The following is an 18,339-nucleotide window of genomic DNA, read 5'->3' on the forward strand; positions in this document are numbered from 1 at the left end:
GGCCTGCAGCTTAAACAGGTATTTGCAAATACATGCAACTAAACCTATGTTTTTAATTACAGACAGTTAGACAGATCTATTTGGTTTAGTGCTTTTTTGGTTGGCAACTTTGAGCCTGGCTATTATGGAAACATTTTTTATATTCCATATATATTTATTTAATCGCATACTGCTAAAAGCGCATCTCATTCCTTTGAATGAGATGCGCTTTTAGCAGTATGCGATTAAATAAATATATATGGAATATAAAAAATGTTTCCATAACTCTCCCTCCTTTTTAATATGTGTGTACGTGGCTTAACACACTGGGCCAGATTCTCAGAGACTTACGGCGGCGTATCAGTAGATACGCCGCCGTAAGTCCGAATCTGCGCCGTCGTAAATTTAAGCGTATTCTGGAAACCAGATACGCTTAAATTAGGCTAAGATACGAGCGGCGTAAGTATCCTATGCCGTCGTATCTTAGGGTGCATATTTACGCTGGCCGCTAGGTGGCGCTTCCGTTGAGTTTGGCGTAGAATATGCAAATGACTAGATAAGCCGATTCACGAACGTACGTGCGCCGCAATTAGTTACACCGTTTACGTTAGAGATAAGCCGGCGTAAAGATAAAGCTGGTCTCTAGGCGGCGCATCCCATGCAAAGTATGGACGTTGGAACAAGCGCATCTTTTTACTTAGTTTGCGTAAGTCGTATGCGAATAGGGCTGTGCGTAAATTACGTTCACGTCACAGGCATTGAGCCGACGTATCTTTGAGCGTAAATACGACGTGATACTGAGCATGCGCGCGCATGCGCCGTTCGTTCGGTCATGCATCTACATGAGGTCAAGCCTCATTTAAATACAACACGCCCCCTACAGCCTACTTTGAATTACGCAGGCTTTGTGAATACAGCACTTGCTTCTCTAAGTTGCGGCAGCATATCGTAAATACGGTACGCTACGCCCGCGGAACGCAGATCGGCCGTACGTGAATCTAGGCCTCAGTAACCATCTTACATCCATGTTAACAGCTGGATGGCGTCCTTAATAGGGTGGGTGGACATACCCATAAGTCCTTCTTTTTTCTCATTAGAAAGCAGAGAGACCTAAAGGCTCAGAGCATCTCTAATGTTATTTATGCAACGACAAATTACAGCAATCACCTATATAAACCGTGTAGTACTGTTTACATTGGTGCGCCCTCCCCTGCCTCTAACAGAGGAAAGGTAGAATGGAGGATTTGATGAATGAGTCCAATGAAGATCTAGCGGCAGGAGGAGCGGTCATATTTATGGCGTAAGGGTGGGGATTTAAAATGGCATTGACCCCCAATGATTGTGGAGAAGTTGGGTGTTTTAAATTGCCACTGACCAACAAGATTAAGGGTTTGTTCGAAGGGGTGGGTTTAAAATTCTACTAACCACAAATGATTGTGGGAATCTTTTGTAGGTAGTTAACCTCTTCATGATGGTGGGTAAAACTAATCCTAACACCTGAACACAATTTTGCAACTCTGACATGTGTTAGTAAAACTGTATATATCATCAGAAGTACTTAGTGTATCCAGTGACATGTGACCGCCCCAGAGTCTGGAATGTGTTCCTTGGCGTTAAGTGGATTAAATTACTTCTGAAGGAAAGAGAATAAGGTGCTACCATTTGTTCCCACACAGTACTGCATTACAATAAATGAACACAGTAAGGGGCAAAAACTTCACATATTTGAAATTACTGCTAAAATTTGTCATATTTTAAAGTCGAAGAATCTCAAGTATGTGTTGTGTTGTGTTGAGTAAGCAAGCTATATTGCTTAATTATGTTTCTATGTCAAAGTGATCCAAGCAGTTTAATGAAAATATAAAACATCTTTTCTTTTAAGGTTATTTTTACATAATTTTTGTGTTTTTAACAGCTTCAATACTGGGCACTTTCATCCCCTTCTTGCCAAGGCCTATTTTTAGCTTTCAGCACTGTCGTACTTTGAATTACAATTGCGCTGTCATACAACGCTGTACCCAAATTAAATTTTGAACATTTTTTTTAGACAGATAGAGCTGTATTTTTGTGGCATTTAATCACCCCTGGGTTTTTTATTTTTAGCAAAATTTTGAAAAAACAAATGGGCACCTATGAGGCAGCACTGATGAGATGGCACTGAAGGGCACTGATGAGAAGGCACTATAATGCAGCACTGATGGGCACTGATAGGTGGCACTGATGAGCACTGAAAGGGAGCACTGACTGGCATAACTGATGGTCACTGATTGGCATCACTGATGGGAACGGACTGTAATCACTTCTGGATACTGACTGGGATCAGTGCTGGGCCCTGGAATCAGTGCTGGGAATCCCGGCAGGGAAAAATTAGAACATGTTCTCTTTTTTCCCGCCGGGATTCCCGTTGGTTTTTAACCTGGCAGTTTCCCTATGAGAAAACACTACCGTGGAGCATACGCGCGGCCGGGTTTCCCGACCAAAGCTCTCATGGCTGTTTTCCTGTGGAGAAAACCGGTGCATTGCCACGAAATGAGATTTGCCATGGAATGAGATGGTCCGCCTCCATCACATCCTATTGGCTCACTCCTGTCACGTGACATATTTAAACGTCAAGTATCGACGCAAACATCAGTCTCAGCTAGGCTATCATAGGGAGAGGATCTCCTCTCCCTGTGATAGCTGAAGCTGCATGGAGCTGGTGCACGGAGCTCAGTTATTATAAAGTAAACACATCATTCACCAGAGAGAAATAGTTAAACCTTCCTGCACATTCCCGGCTCAGGGCGCAAAGCAGAGGAGACAGCCGGAGCAATCAATTCTCCACATTCTAACAGCCCAGAGCTCATCGGCCGCATATAACCGACTATAAATGAGCCCATAGATAAATGAACCGACTATAAATGAGCCCAAGCTGCGGGCGCGGGGTGTAGTTAGCGCTGGCGGGAGGCACGCTGACAGCGCTATCGGGCATTGGGATCCCGATAGCGCTGTGGATCTATCGCGCTCGCGGGGAGGCATGACAGCGAGCTCCGTGCACCAGCTCCGTGCAGCTTCAGCTATCACAGGGAGAGGAGATCCTCTCCCTATGATAGCCTAGCTGAGACTGATGTTTGCGTTGATACTTGACGTTTAAATATGTCACGTGACAGGAGTGAGCCAATAGGATGTGATGGAGGCGGACCATCTCATTCCATGGCAAATCTCATTTCGTGGCAATGCACCGGCCGTGTGTAGGGGGAAAAAGCTACCGAGCAGGTTCTCAGTTTTCCCCCAGATTCAGCAAAAATATCTCATAAATGAATTGATCATCCAAGTCCTTCATTTTCAACAATAATTGTTGCTGCCTCTCAGAATTCTGTAGGCCCCAAAGGACCTAAATTCAAACGCTTTTGATTTAAGACAAGTAGCAACTGTCGAATCAATGTCCTGTTAACCATACGGGTTACAATCCTTTTCTCATGATCCTACCGCTCGAAGGCAAGTTTGACAGCTGGCAGTTCAGAACATGTGTTTGCTGTGTTCCTCTGAGCATAGATGGAGAACTGTATGGTAAAGGAGGCAAACTGCTTTCAGTATCACTTTGGGGAAATAAAACAGAAATTGAACCAGGTCTTCTGAGAGAAATTGGCTAGAATCAAGAATCAATCCCATCTGTATAATTGTGCTGATTGTCACAGCAAGGACCAGATGTAAAGCTAAACCGTGTACTAATATAAAAATTGATATTATTGTGCAGTTATTTAGTCATTAAAAAATTGCCAGCTGGAGTGGAAGGATCAGTAGAAAACATCCAGACATGCATGCTCTTGTGCTTGAAGGGAACATTATAACAGGAGAATAGTGATGACCTAATTTATTTCCTGCTGCTCCTTATAAAGCCTAAACTAAGTCAATCATTGTGACTCTGAAAAAGTTTACTGAACTGCTTTTTTGCGATTTCATTGCAACTCTGGTCTCAGCTACATAGAGACCTGGGGTAAGAGGAGCAGCAGCGCACTGATTGTCCCAGTGTAAGGTGGTGCTGGGTGAGTGGCTGGGGGGTAGGGGGGAATGTGTCAGGACAAGTCTGATCATTGAAGGAGAGCACACCGAGTTCCCAGCATAGCTAGAGAACTGACCACACTGTGTTCTCCTGTTTAGTGTTGTCAGTTTTTAATAGGAAAGCAAAGGGACTGACAGGAACACCAGGGATTTCACATAAAGAAAGCAATACAAAGAGAACAGGATACTTTTTCATACAATTGCATGGTACAGCAGGCACATATCAGGAATGTAAAATTTGGGTTTACATTCTCTTTAATGCATTCCTTGCATTAAAGTAAAAATGTTTAGGTATGAGTATCCCCCCCTTACCGGAGCCCTCGTTCGATCCAGCACTGTGCATGTCTGCAGCTCTTCTCTCCCCTCACTTCCAGGTCTCACTGGCTTTGGCCAGGCAGCATGAGCCATAGACTGGCGGGGCCTCGGGGACCTGAAAAAAGGAGGTTCAGAGCAAGCAAATATAAACCTTTTTTTAAAAAAACAAGCATTTACTTTCCCTATCCACATAAAGTCTGAGGTGATGCAACTGAGCAGACTATATTGCTTATCTGCTGTGGAGAATTGTGAGCCATCAAACTAACTATGCTGCCTGTTATGACCCATCCACACAATTGCTTTGCAGAAGGTTACATGTGTTGGTGAGATGCAGTGCCATTCATTCTGTATGGCATCCCAACACATTTTGCAGTGAAGGTTCAGTGCATTGCCAGAAGTGCTACATGGACCCTTTTAGTGCAGTTTTCAGAGCTAAGTGTCCCACAAGGGTATTTTCAAGGCTAGAAAGTATAGTGTATATAGCGCAGGGGTCTTGAATTAAAATTTACAGGGGTCCAGTCAGCAAAATGTCATTCTGGCTGAGGTCTGAATCTCATGTTAGATAAAAAACATATAATGGTCCCTCCTTTACATCATTGTCTTCAGTGTACCTTTCACATCATAATCAGCTTCACATCACAGTCCTCCTTTACATGGCAGTGCCCTTTTATATTGCAGTGCCTTTTACATCGCAGTGCTCTTTACATCAGTGTCCACAGTCCCCCTAAACATCACAGTCCACCCTTTAAAGCAGTCCCACAGTGAATTCAGTTCCCCTTCACATCGCAGTGCCCCATTACATCGCAGTGCCCCTTTATAACTCATCACAGTGCCCCTTTATACATCACAGTACTCCCATAACACATCACAGTGCCCCTTTACACATTACAATATCCCCATAACACATTTAATAACACTGTGCTCCTTAATAACACAGTGCCTCTTCACAACAGAGTGCCCTTTCACAACAAAATGCCCATTCACAACGCAGTGCACCTTAACAGTGTCATATCAAAACACATAGTTACATAGTTACATAGTTAGTCAGGTTGCAAAAAGACACAAGTCCATCCAGTTCAACCACAAAAAAATAAACAAACAAAATAAAAAACACAATACAATCCCATGCACCCAACTCCATACCCACAGTTGATCCAGAGGAAGGCAAAAAACCCCAGCAGAGCATGATCCAATTTGCTACAGCAGGGGAAAAAATTCCCTCCTGATCCCCCGAGAGGCAATCGGATTTACCCTGGATCAACTTTACCTACAAATCTTAGTACTCAGTTATTTTATGTACATTTAGGAAAGAATCCAGGCCTTTCTTAAAGCAATCTACTGAGCTGGCCAGAACCACCTCTGGAGGGAGTCTGTTCCACATTTTCACAGCTCTTACTGTGAAAAAACCTTTCCGTATTTGGAGGTGAAATCTCTTTTCCTCTAGACGTAAAGAGTGCCCCCTTGTCCTCAGTGTTGACCGTAAAGTGAATAACTCAACACCAAGTACACTGTATGGACCTCTTATATATTTGTACATGTTGATCATATCCCCCCTAATTCTCCTCTTCTCAAGAGTGAATAGATTTAGTTCTTCTAATCTTTCCTCATAGCTGAGCTCCTCCATGCCTCTTATCAGTTTGGTTGCTCTTCTCTGCACTTTCTCCAGTTCTCTGATATCCTTTTTGAGAACTGGTGCCCAAAACTGAACTGCACATTCCAGATGAGTTCTTACTAATGATTTGTACAGGGGCAAAATTATATCTCTGTCTCTGGAGTCCATACCTCTCTTAATACAAGAAAGGACTTTGCTCGCTTTGGAAACCGCAGCTTGGCATTGCATGCCATTATTGAGCTTATGATCTACTAAAACCCCCAGATCCTTCTCCACTACAGTGCCTCTTCACAACACAGTGCCCCTTGACAGTGCCTCTTCAAAACACAGTACCCCTTATAGTGCAAGTGTCCCCTGCACAGTGCTATGGTACCTTTTCAGGGCAGAGACACTAATTATCCAGGGGTTCAGAGTAAAGGAGGCTGAATACATATGCACGTCACACTTTTCAGATATTTATGTGTAAAAAAATAAAAATTGAAAACCATTTATAATTTTCCTTCTACTTCAGTTATATGCCACTTTGTGTTGGTCTATCACATACAATCCCAATTAAACACATTTATGTTTTAGGTTGTAACATGACAAAATGTGGAACATTTCACGGGTATGAATACTTTTTCAAGGCACTGTAGATAGAGCAGCATGAGCCATTGGCTCCTACAGCTGCCAATCACAGCCAGGGAGAAGGGGGTGGGGCCGGGCCCTGCTCTGTGTCTCCTATAGACACACAGGGTTAGCTCAAGAGAAAGCACACACGGGTGCCCCCATAGCAAGCAACTTGGTGGGTACTTGGCGGCGGAGAAGTCAGAAGCGTTGGACGGGGAAGAGGAGGATTGGTGCTGCTCTGTGCAAAACTATAACATGTTTGTTATTTAAAAGAAAACAAATATGTTTACTTTAACATTGGGCATCCTATGTGTGTGGATGCTGCTGCGCTAACTATTAGTTACGTTTTTTACATTTTAGAATGTACCCCAAGATTGTACATCATTTTAAAGGGTTTCTTGACTGAAAAAAAAAAGGGTTGGGAAACACTGTCCTAAACCATTCTGAATAATAAATTGCTCTGGCTGGACACACAGATAAGAGATTCCAACTTTGTGTAGCTCATGTAGCCTGAGACTACTACTGGGTGCTGCCATCTTGAATGTGACTGAGCTGTTACTCAAGTTACACTCTATACTATTTGCCTTTGCTTCTTCCCTAGCATCTACATGAAAGGTTATCTAGGAAGGTGAGGGGCAGATGAGCTTGCTCAGCACAGTGAGTAGATACTCCCAGAAGAAGAGAATGCTATGATGTGCAAGTAGAGATGGGGACTGTTCTAGGCAATTGGCTGTTCCAGGAACAGTCACATTTTCAAGCAAAATCAAGTACATATTGCAAGTAAATAAAAAATGATTAAAGTAAAAATGCCGCAAGTAAGCATAAAATACTTGATTTTTCTGGGCTTTCACTTGCAATTATTTAAAGTGGTGACAGGGTGTGTTAAAGGTTGTCAGTTGATAAAAGGCTGCTATTACCACAAGGTATACGTTTTATAGTTTTTCTTTCAGTGACAAGAACAAATATAGTAATGGAAAAATAAAATATCTGCTGTTATAGCCTCTAGTAGCAAATATACAAGACAACGCAAGTTTTCTTTTTCAGAAGCCTCTTCCCAAACAGCTCTCACCACAGCTCCCAAGATGGGTCTCCCAAACTCTTGCATTACACGCCCCTCTGCGTGTCCAAATTTACGTGTATCCTCTATCTCATTCGGACAGGACTCCAGCAAGTCTCAGGCTGTTTTCCCAATACACATCATATCACCTATCTCTGTCTGGGGCCTCCTGAACCCTAATGCTCCTTTTGTGGTCCTGCCCATCTCACATCCTTGACATCCTAATTGCCAATGCCAACCCCCTTTCTCTACTGAAGTGTTTAATTTGCCTTTGGACTGGGTGTTCTTTTATAGTACATAACCTCATGGTAATGAGCATCAACCAAATTGCATTTATCTCTTAAACATTTTTTCACTGCACTGTTATTTTGCACAGAATCAACAGTGTTGGGTTGATTTACTAACTTCCTGTATACTCTGCCACTGCCGAAGTACGGTAATTTGGTATTGTCATCTGAGGAAAGGAAGTGTGCCATCACAAGGTGTAAATAAAGGGCAAAAAAAGTGTATAAAACAAATACAGCCACTCCAAATGCAGGACTAGTAAAAGGCATGTACTTGTATAAACATTAAGCATGGTTTGAGATTATCCACTTCAGCCTTAGAGCATTTTTTTCATTTTTTGCACACATGTAAAAATCTGCATTAAATTACTTAACCCCCCCCCCCCCCCCCCCCTAAACATTAAATATACCTGTAGAATAAAAATATAGCTGTTTTCATTTTTTATATCACACAATATTTGCGTTTATCAAACCCATGTTTTCAGGGGGGAAACAAACTAAATACGTTTGAATTTTATTACACACACAATACAATACCCAATTTCTGGTAAAATATAAAAGATAGGGTTTGCTTTGAGTAAATAGATACAAAAGATGCAAAATCTTAAAAATGGGTATACCCATGATATCACCAAAAACAACGGTACCCAAAAATCTCCATAGGTGACGCTTTAAATGCCTTTATGGCTCATCATTTTATAGTTAAAAGGGAAGTATAATACGGCCATGGCCTTTTTGTTCATACTTCTTTTCTGGATCACAGGAGTGCTACTACTTTTGCCCAGAGTTAGGTAATAGCTGGCTATTACCCACTGTCAGCTGATGTCACAGTGCCACTCCGAGTTCTGGTAGAATCCCAACCATATTGTTGGGATCTACCCAGCTGTCTGATTGACAGCTGGCTCTGGCTCTCAGTATGTTGCTGAGAGCTGAAGCAAGCTGCTGCTGTCCTATCTCCAGTCCAGTGCTCCATTAAACACTGGAGGAGCAGAGCGGAGAGCTGACAGTCACCACTCTCCTCTCCGAGAAGACCGAGAGCTAAGTAAATCAGCCATCATGTGCTCAGTTCTGGAAAGCATACTTTGCCTGGTGTAGCGCAAGAAAATTTCATCCCAGAGAATATACTCCACAGGAAGGATTTTACATTAAGTACAAAATTCCTGTTTTATGTTGTATTATTGCATTTTTTTATTTCATGTTTACAGTAACCAAAAGTAACCAAAATGCTTACAAAGTGCAATAAACCACAGCAACCAATCAGAAATATTTTTTGGACTTATCTTACTATTATAGGTAACTTATTTTTTGTTTACCAGTGAGCTTTCAACCCATTTATGTAATTATAAAAAGCATGTTACTTCACCACTAAAGTATGTTGACAAATGATTTGACTACCCACTAAATCCTAAAAGACTGGTGTGGGCTCTGGAATTCCTGTTTGGCACTGAAAAGTCAGATAGCTGCCAAAATACTGTAGTACAAATGCAGAGATTTGGCAGGATACAGCTTCATCTGCTGTAGCTTCCTTTGCATAGAGTAGACAAATCAGGCAAAAAAATACTTTGTAAATTATGAGGTCCACAATATACTCACCATTAAGATTCCACTGTGACTCTAACCATAGACATAAAGTGGCAGTTGAACTTAGAAGCCCAACTGCTAAATTTCCTCTTTTTGAACCCCAAATACACAAGTTTGAGTTCCTACAAAGCTTTCAGCAGTAGTTTAGGAAGAATTTTCATAGACAAAGTCTTAGGTATCGGATTGCAAGTTTATCATTAAATTTACCCTGTGAAGCATTCAATCGTCCTTTGATTCAAAATTGTGTACATGCTGAATTGGGTTTTACCATTCTCAGAAAAGTTTGATTTCATTGAGTGATCATATCCATAGAACAAAAATGTTCAAGACTGCTGGGCTTGTTTCAGATAGTCATCATTGAAGAAGACTGATCCTCAAGTACGAATGCTAGGTCATAAATAAAATATACTAACCAGCTAGCTGTCAACTTCATGGTCAAAATAGCAATCATTCAGTTGATGCCTATGGCAGAACTTCTGCTCTTCTTTAACTGATCTTCAATAATGGTTATGGGTCAGAGAAGAACCATACAGGGTCTGTTTGATATTGTGATAACTGCAATGGCAGTAAATTAGTACTTTTATGTATACCTAATTTCGTTTTCTGGGCCCAAGCAGGAAGCGAGCAGTGTCAACGTAGTCTACGAACTCATCAGTTCCTAGTAAATGTCTTAAGCCTCGTACACACGACCGAGGAACTCGACGGGCAAAACACATCGTTTTCCTCGTCGAGTTCCTTGTTAGGCTGTCGAGGAACTCGACAAGCCAATTTTCTCCATTCCCATCGAGGAAATAGAGAACTTGCTCTCTTTTTGGCTCGTCGAATTTCTCGTCAGTTTCCTCAACGAAAATGTACACACGACCGGTTTCCTCGGGAAAAAAATATCTCCCAGCAAGTTTCTTGCTGGTTTTTGCCGAGAAACTCGGTCGTGTGTACGAGGCTTTACTAGAAATCCGATTCTCTTGAGACCATGTAGAGGCCAGGATGTTTTGAGATGTGGATTGTGCTTTGAGAGCAATAGTGAACACTGGAACTGGTCATGCAAAGTGATGGTACCATGTTTAAAGTTTTTTTGTGTTTTACTCTTCTTGGAGTTTGAATAATGGCTCTGGGCTTTGTCAGATATGTTTAGATAGAAGGATCTGTGTGTTTAAAGGTAGAACACTTCTCAACGCTCTCTCTCTGAGTAGCTGAGCAAGGGTTGAAAATGCAACCTACCTATTATCTATTCTACACAATACCAGACCCACAAAGGTGGCTGAGCGTTTTGACCCACACTTTCATGTATAACTCAAAGAACAGGCGATCTATTTGATATTCCTAAAATGAATCTAATTACACTGCTTCACATTTCTTTTGACATCTACAGTTAAGCCACACTTTTAATTCTCAGTTGGTTTCCAGCCAATCACACTTGAGTGTGTTGGTTTAAAATCATGCCTTAGGTCTGACAAACTAGCTGAAACAATATCAGAGCTTTAATAGAACAAATCAAACATCAGGGACTACATATGTCTTGAACTAAATCTAAACTCTAAGGGGGTTATTTACTAAAGGCAAATCCACTGTGCACTTCCAAGTGCACTTGGAAGTGCAGTCGCTGTAGATCTGAGGGGGACATGCAAGCAAAATAAAAAACATAATTTTTGCTTGCACATGATTGGATAAAATCATCAGAGCTTCCCCTCCTTTTAGATCTTCCCCTCGGATCTACAGTGACTGCGCTTTCAAGTGCACTTGCAGTGCCTTTAGTAAGTCAACCCTATAGTGTCAGTCCACATTCATAATTAGGTAGGCATCAGGTGAAGTGAAATAAGTAAGTATATTAGAAGTATCATTAGCCCATCTATTGCTCCACAGTTATAGGTCACAAGACTAAAACCCAGTGTTTAATTAGGCGACTTCAACGATCTCTACAATCTAAAGCTGGATACACACTTGCCCAGTTTTCCTTGATCTTTCGCAGCAAGTCGAAACCGTGGATGGTACTAATTTTACTTACTTAAAATTATCAAATGACAAAGGCTTTTTATTTGTACTTTGATTATTGTTTTTTTTATTGATTCTGATCATGTGTGGTCTTTCGTATCTGATTTTCCTCATATGAAATCAGCATACATTAAATGAAAATTGTTAGTTCTGTTTACGTACGTGAAAAAAATAGGAGTTTGTTCCCTTTGGAAATGTTTCTTTGGAAAGTCTAATTCAGATGCTGAAAGTTGTGTACACGCTATACGAAACTCGAATGATTGTTCCTCGTACGGAATTTTCCTTCTGCTTTTCTCATAGTGTTTACCCCCCTTCAGCACTGGTATCTACTGCCACTTAATCATTTTAACAGAAGTTTCTGCTGACATCAGTAACCTAGAGCGCAGTTGTTGGAACAAGAGTGCTTTAGGATATGCTTTTTCTTTTTTTTTTTTTTTTTATTAATGTCTCTTCTTTGTCATTTACAGTGTTTCGTGCTGTTCAACCAGGATCTTCCTCTTCTGCAGATAGGTACGTTTGTATTGATTTGATCACCCCTATTCTCTGTTTCTTATGGCTCTGTAATTGTTTAAAGTCAAAGTAGGCTGTATTGTCCATTTAAAGTACGGTAGCTTTTAATTGGTGTTTTAAAGTGAAATTACAGGCAATAAATTACTGTAAACTAGTCAGTGAACCACTATTGCTATTCAGCAAATCCTGCAACTAGGCAAAAGTCAGAATGTCCATAGTTTATCTTAAAAACAATATTTTGTTTAATTTACTGTAACCAGATTCCAAAGAGCACCTCATAGAGCCACTGGAAGTTTAAGCCTATGTTGTCTGTCTCTCTCTGGTCCCTCTCTGGATGTGAGGGACAGCAAGGAGCCTGCAGTGTATGTGTTCAGGAATAGTTATCCTGCATGACAAACATGGTTTTATCACATCACCGCATTACTAACAAAAAGGAATAGAGTGGGCCCTACAGCAATTTTTAGATAATCAGTACAGTGCAGAAGGTAATACTCTATGCATATATGTCTGGACTTTGTTTTCAAATTTTTCTCCCTTGCGCCTCCCCTATAGGACCCCTCTTCTATAAATTGTGAGGCTGATCCAGGCCATGTTTTAATTTTTTTAATTTCAAATTTCTTGTTAGCTGTGATTGAAACCTTACATTTTCTGCATCCCACCCATGTTGGTGGCTAGTTATTTCCTATTTGCATACTATTAGGGCTCTTTCACATGGGGCGGATCAGTAATGATCCGCCCCGTGAACCTCTGCTTGCTCAGCGGGGATCGCTCATAGGGACCAATGTATGTCCCTTTTTTATCCGTACACGGATTGATGAAAAAGCAGACATACGGTCCGCCCGTGTGAAAGAGCCCTTATGGTCAGGAAAAAAGAACATTGTTATCAAACACTTACCGTCATTTTTCTTTGCTGATTAACTCTGTGAGAACATAGGGCCAGATTCACGTAGAAGTGCGGCGGCGTAACGTATCGTAGATACGTTACACCGCCGCAAGTTTTCATCGCAAGTGCCTGATTCACAAAGCACTTGCAATGAAAACCTACGCCGGCGGCCTCCGGCGTAAGCCCGCGTAATTCAAAGGGGTGTGTGCCATTTAAATTAGGCTCGCTCCCGCGCCGGACCTACTGCGCATGCTCCCTTTTGAATTTCCCGCCGTGCTTTGCGCGAAGTGACGTCATTTTTTTGAACGGCGACGTGCGTAGCGTACTTCCGTATTCCCGGACGTCTTACACAAGATGGAAACATTTTTACATTTCGACGCGGGAACGACGGCCATACTTTATACAGCACATACGTGTGCTGTGTAAAGTTAGGGCACCAAAAACGACAACTAACTTTGCGACGGGAAACTAGACAAGCAGCGACGTAGCGAACACGAAAAACCGCCGTGGATCGCCGTAACTCCTAATTTGCATACCCGACGCTGGTTTACGACGCAAACTCCCCCCAACGGCGGCCACGGTATTGCATCCTAAGATCCGACAGTGTAAAACAATTACACCTGTCGGATCTTAGGGCTATCTATGCGTAACTGATTCTATGAATCAGTCGCATAGATACTCTGAGAGATACAACGGAGTATCTGAGATACGACGGAGTATCTGAGATACTCCGTCGTATCTCGGCTGTGAATCTGGCCCATAGGATCCCTCCCAGTTGTTGAGTAGGTTAGTTATGGAACATGTGGACTGTACCAGCCCTAAATGTATGGGACGGGGGTACTTAGGGGTAGGTGCGATGCAGAGTCTACCTATATGTATGCTGCCATGGAGTTACTCAGGAAAGGAAAATTACAGTAAGTATTTGATAACAATTTTCTGATAAATGTTTGATGGACTAAATATGGGTTAATAAAGTAGGCTGAACTGCTCATACATGTGTGTCTGATATTTATGGTTCTACATATGTTTGATATTTAGTCTGCTGAGGTGACACAACATATGAATATTTAGTCTTAAGCCTCATACACACGGTCAGATTTTCTGCAGACAAAGCGTAGGACTTTTGTCCGAAGGGCGTTGACCAGGAACTTGTATTGCATACAAACAGCAATGAATTATCGGCCAACAAACACACAACCAAGTGTTTTTTCAGCTCTTTAGCGCCACCCTTTGGGCAACTTCTGCTAATGTTGTGTTATGGTTAGCATTGCTTCTGAGTATGCGTGTTTGTATTTTGGAGTTTTGACCAAAGGACTTGTGTACACATGATCGAATAATCCAACAACACACTTTTTTAAAGCACGCTTTTCAACATTTGTTGCTGGAAAATCCAACAACAATTGTCTGATCATACAAACAGTCTGATTTTCTGACAACAGCCTAAAATCACCCAATTCCCGTCGGATAATCCGATTGTGTGTACGAGGCTTTAGTGCTCTTGAGTATATGCAATCACTTAATTGCTTATTGATGCCGTTAGAAAACTGGTGTACAGCATTTCCCCAAACTTAAATAGCTATGTACTTATGTAGAAGCAACACAATGTTGTAATGCCTGTAACAGAATCTGTCATGTCATTTTCAAAGCTGGTTTATTTTTCAAATCAAACAATGTTCATCAATCAAAGTTGCATGGGGCTGCATTTGTTGAAACATGTTTCATTATGCGAGAGTTAAAGGACATGCTTTCTGTAAATAATAGTCATTGTATATGTCTACAGGGCTGGCGCAGGTGCACCTATAACAGACAGGCTTATTGTTCCTAATTACTAGGTACTGGAGTTAGGTTCTTATTCCAGCTTCTTATTTGCTTCTTCTAATCAAATATATTAAGGAAAAAATTATTTGGGGCACAGCTTTATGTAAATCCAATTAGAGGATCCTCATAACAATGGGCCAGATCCACAAACAAATTACGCCAGCGTATCTCGCGTAATTTTTAAAATGCCCCGTCGTATCTCTGTTTTGTATCCACAAAACAAGATACGACTGAATCTGGGCTCGATCCGACAGGCGTACGTCTTAGTACACCGTCGGATCGTAGGTGCATATTTACGCTGGCCGCTATGTGGCGTTTCCGTCGAATTCCGCGTCGAGTATGCAAATTAGCTAGATACGGCGATCCACGAACGTACGTCCGGCCGGCGCATTTTTTTACGTCGTTTCCGTAAGGCTTTTTTCGGCGTATAGTTACCCCTGCTATATGAGGCGTATCCTATGTTAAGTGTGGCCGTCGTTCCCGTGTCGAAATTTGAAAATGTTACATCGCTTACGTAAGTCGTTCGCGAATAGGGCTTTGCATAGAATGACGTCACCGTCGTAAGCATTGGCTTGCTTCGGTTTAATTTCGAGCATGCACACTGGGATACCCCCACGGACGGCGCATGCGCCGTTAAAAAAAAACGTAATTTACGTTGGGTCACGACGTATTAACATAAAACACGCCCCCATCACATACATTTGAATTGCGCGCCCTTACGCCGCCTAAGTTGCACTACGCCGTTGCGGCGAAAATTCTTTCAGGATACGTGGATCTGCCCCAATATCTTTAGTCTGGCTACTTAATATTTTGAGCACCAAGCAAAGTGAGCACACATGAAAATTTCAGCATTTTTTATTGGTAGGTGAAGTTTTTTTTTATAGAATGAACCTTCTACGGCCAGCAAGAGTTATCAATGGAAGCATCTTTTAACTGAAAAACATTTTAATATATGCAGATTTGACCATTATGAATATGTAGCCAGGGGGGTTCATTTGTGAAAATCCCATCAATTTATCTCCAGAGGGTTTTGGATTCCATGAATACTATCAAAATGTACTACTGCATACAAATGACAGGGGATAGACAATATTTTGGATACCAATTGGCTTGCAATTTAACAACTACAGCTCCAGAAGATTTACCCCCCTTGATGTCCAGGTATATTTTTGCAATACGGCACTGCGTCACTTTAACTGACAATTGCGCGGTCATGCAACACTGTGCCCAAAAGTAATGTATGTCCTTTTTTCCCCACAAATAGAGCTTTCGTTTGGTGGTATTGGATCACCTCTGAGGTTTTTTTTGCGCTATAAACAAAAAAAGACAGACAACTTCGGAAAAAAAAATCCAATATTTTCTGCTATAAAACATATCCAATACAAAAATGTAGAAAGCAAATTTCTTCATCAATTTATGCCAATATGTATTCTGCTGCATATTTTTGTTAAAAAAATTCCCAATAAGTGTATATTGATTGGGTTGCACAAAAGTTATAGCATCTACAAACTATAGGACATATTTATGGAATTTTTATTTATTTATTTATTTATGTTTTTAATAGTAATGGCGGCAATGAGCGACTTATAGTGGGACTGCGATATTGCACCAGACAAATTGGACACTGGCTGATTCCTTTGACACTTTTTTGGGATCCAGTGCTAAAAATATGCACTGTCACTGTACTAATGACACAGGCTGGGAAGGGGTTAACAGCAGGGGGCGGTCATAGGGTTAACTGTGTACCTATCTAGTGTGTTTTTGTACAGTGTGAAAGGTGCTTTTACTAGGGGAAGACATGGATCCTTGTCCCAGCTTTCCAGGAACACAGAATCCATGCCATCCCTTCTGATAGAAAGGCAATCTGCCTTGTTTACATAGGCAGACTGCCGTTCTGCCTTTGTACTGAATAATCGGGCAGGTGCTGGTGGCAGACATCAAGTTCACGGTACCTGCTGATCGGCTCCCGCTGTGTATAATCACAGTGGGATCTGCCGGCAGTCGGCAAGTGGTTATTGCAGGCAAAGCATTTTTTGGCAGTTTGATTTAGCAGCTTAGGTTTTTAAAGGCTTAAACCGAAAAGGGAAATTTGCATGTGGGCCCATCTTGCTAGCTCTAATCTGGCATAACTATAAAGTTGGTCATACACACATTCATCTGACTCATGCTAAATTGGCCAAGATTCGATCCATTTGTCAAAGGAGTTATGTTTAGGTTTGGGTATTCTGATAGCTGGTGGTGAATCCAATCAGATGAAGACCCTGTTAAGGAATTCTGGCAGCTGGTCACTGATACAATAGTCCACAGACTAGCAAGATTTGTCCATTGCCGCTGTTACTGTGGATAAATAAATCTGTTAGATTTCTTTTGTTCAGCCCAGGCAGAATGAAAGGAATCTAAATGTGTGTGGCAAGCTTTACAAGTGATTTTATTTAACCACTTGCCGACCGTTGCACGCCGATATACGTCGACAGAATGGCAGCGGTAGGCAAATGGGCATACCTGTACGTCCCCTTTAAGAATCCATGTGGTCACTCCCCGTGACCGTGCCTGCGGAACCCGCGACACACTTAACCCCCTTCCTCGCCCCCTAGTGGTTAACTCCTTCCCTGCCAGTGTCATTTCCACAGTAATCAGTGCATTTTTATAGCACTGATAGCTGTATAAATGATAATGGTCCCAAAATAGCGTCAAAAGTGTCCGATGTGTCCTCCATAATGTCGCAGTCACGATAAAGATCACTGATCATCGCCATAACTAGTAAAAACATTTTTTTAATAATAAAATGCCATTAAACTAGCCCCTATTTTGTAGACACTATAACTTTTGCGCAAGCCAATCAATATACGCTTTTTGCGATTTTTTTTTACCAAAAATATGTAGAAGAATACATAGCGGCCTAAACTGAGGAAAACATTATTTTTTTTATATATTTTTTTTGGGGTACTTTTTAATATAGCAAAAAGTAAAAAATATTGCTTTTTTTTTCAAAATTTACGTTTTTTTTGGGGGGGGGGGGGTTTAGCCCAAAAAATATAAACCGCAGAGGTGATAAAATACCACCAAAAGAAAGCTCTATTTGTGGGGAAAAAAATTCTCTGGGGCTGAAGTGGTTAAAATACTGTAGTATTCTGTAGTTTCTCATACATGGTAATATATTTGTATTTAACCACTTCCAGACCTGCGCACGACGATGTACGTCCATTTTTTAAAGATTGATATCTCGGTAACGGCAGCAGCTGCTGCCACAACCGAGGTATCAATCTTTAGTGTGCGCGGTCTGGTAAACGATAACGGCGGTCGTTTTCGGTGGCGGGAGAGGCCCCCCCCCTCCCGCCGCTCTCCCGCGCCCTCCGCCGCTTACCGTAGCCGTCGGTAGCGGCGGAGGAGATCGCGACTGTTCAGCAGCTGAGCGGGGACGAGACGTCAAAACGTCAGTCCCGCCCAGCCTCTTAAAGAGACAATTTTTTTTTTGTCATTTGAAAAAATGACATTTCCAAATTTTTTATTTTTTTTTGCATTTAAGCCCAAATATGAGATCTGAGGTCTTTTTGACCCCAGAGCTCATATTTAAGAGGACCTGTCATGCTTTTTTCTATTATGCCGCGTACAGACGGTCGTTTTTTGTGATGAAAAAAAAACGACGTTTTAAAAAACGTCA

The 18,339-nt window shown here is 41.6% G+C and overlaps 1 protein-coding gene across 1 annotated transcript in view; it reads left to right on the top strand.

Moving 5' to 3' along the window:
- Positions 1-18,339, top strand: part of ANKRD6 (ankyrin repeat domain 6) — a 198,653-nt gene that overhangs the window by 68,450 nt on the left and 111,864 nt on the right. Inside the window, exon 2 of the mRNA XM_040350095.1 lies at positions 11,935-11,977. The gene's annotated coding sequence lies outside the window, so the exon portion shown is untranslated. The remainder of the gene's footprint in view (positions 1-11,934; positions 11,978-18,339) is intronic.

The sequence above is a fragment of the Rana temporaria genome, chromosome 4 (genome assembly GCF_905171775.1).
Source record: "Rana temporaria chromosome 4, aRanTem1.1, whole genome shotgun sequence".
Classification (NCBI taxonomy): Eukaryota; Metazoa; Chordata; class Amphibia; order Anura; family Ranidae; genus Rana; species Rana temporaria.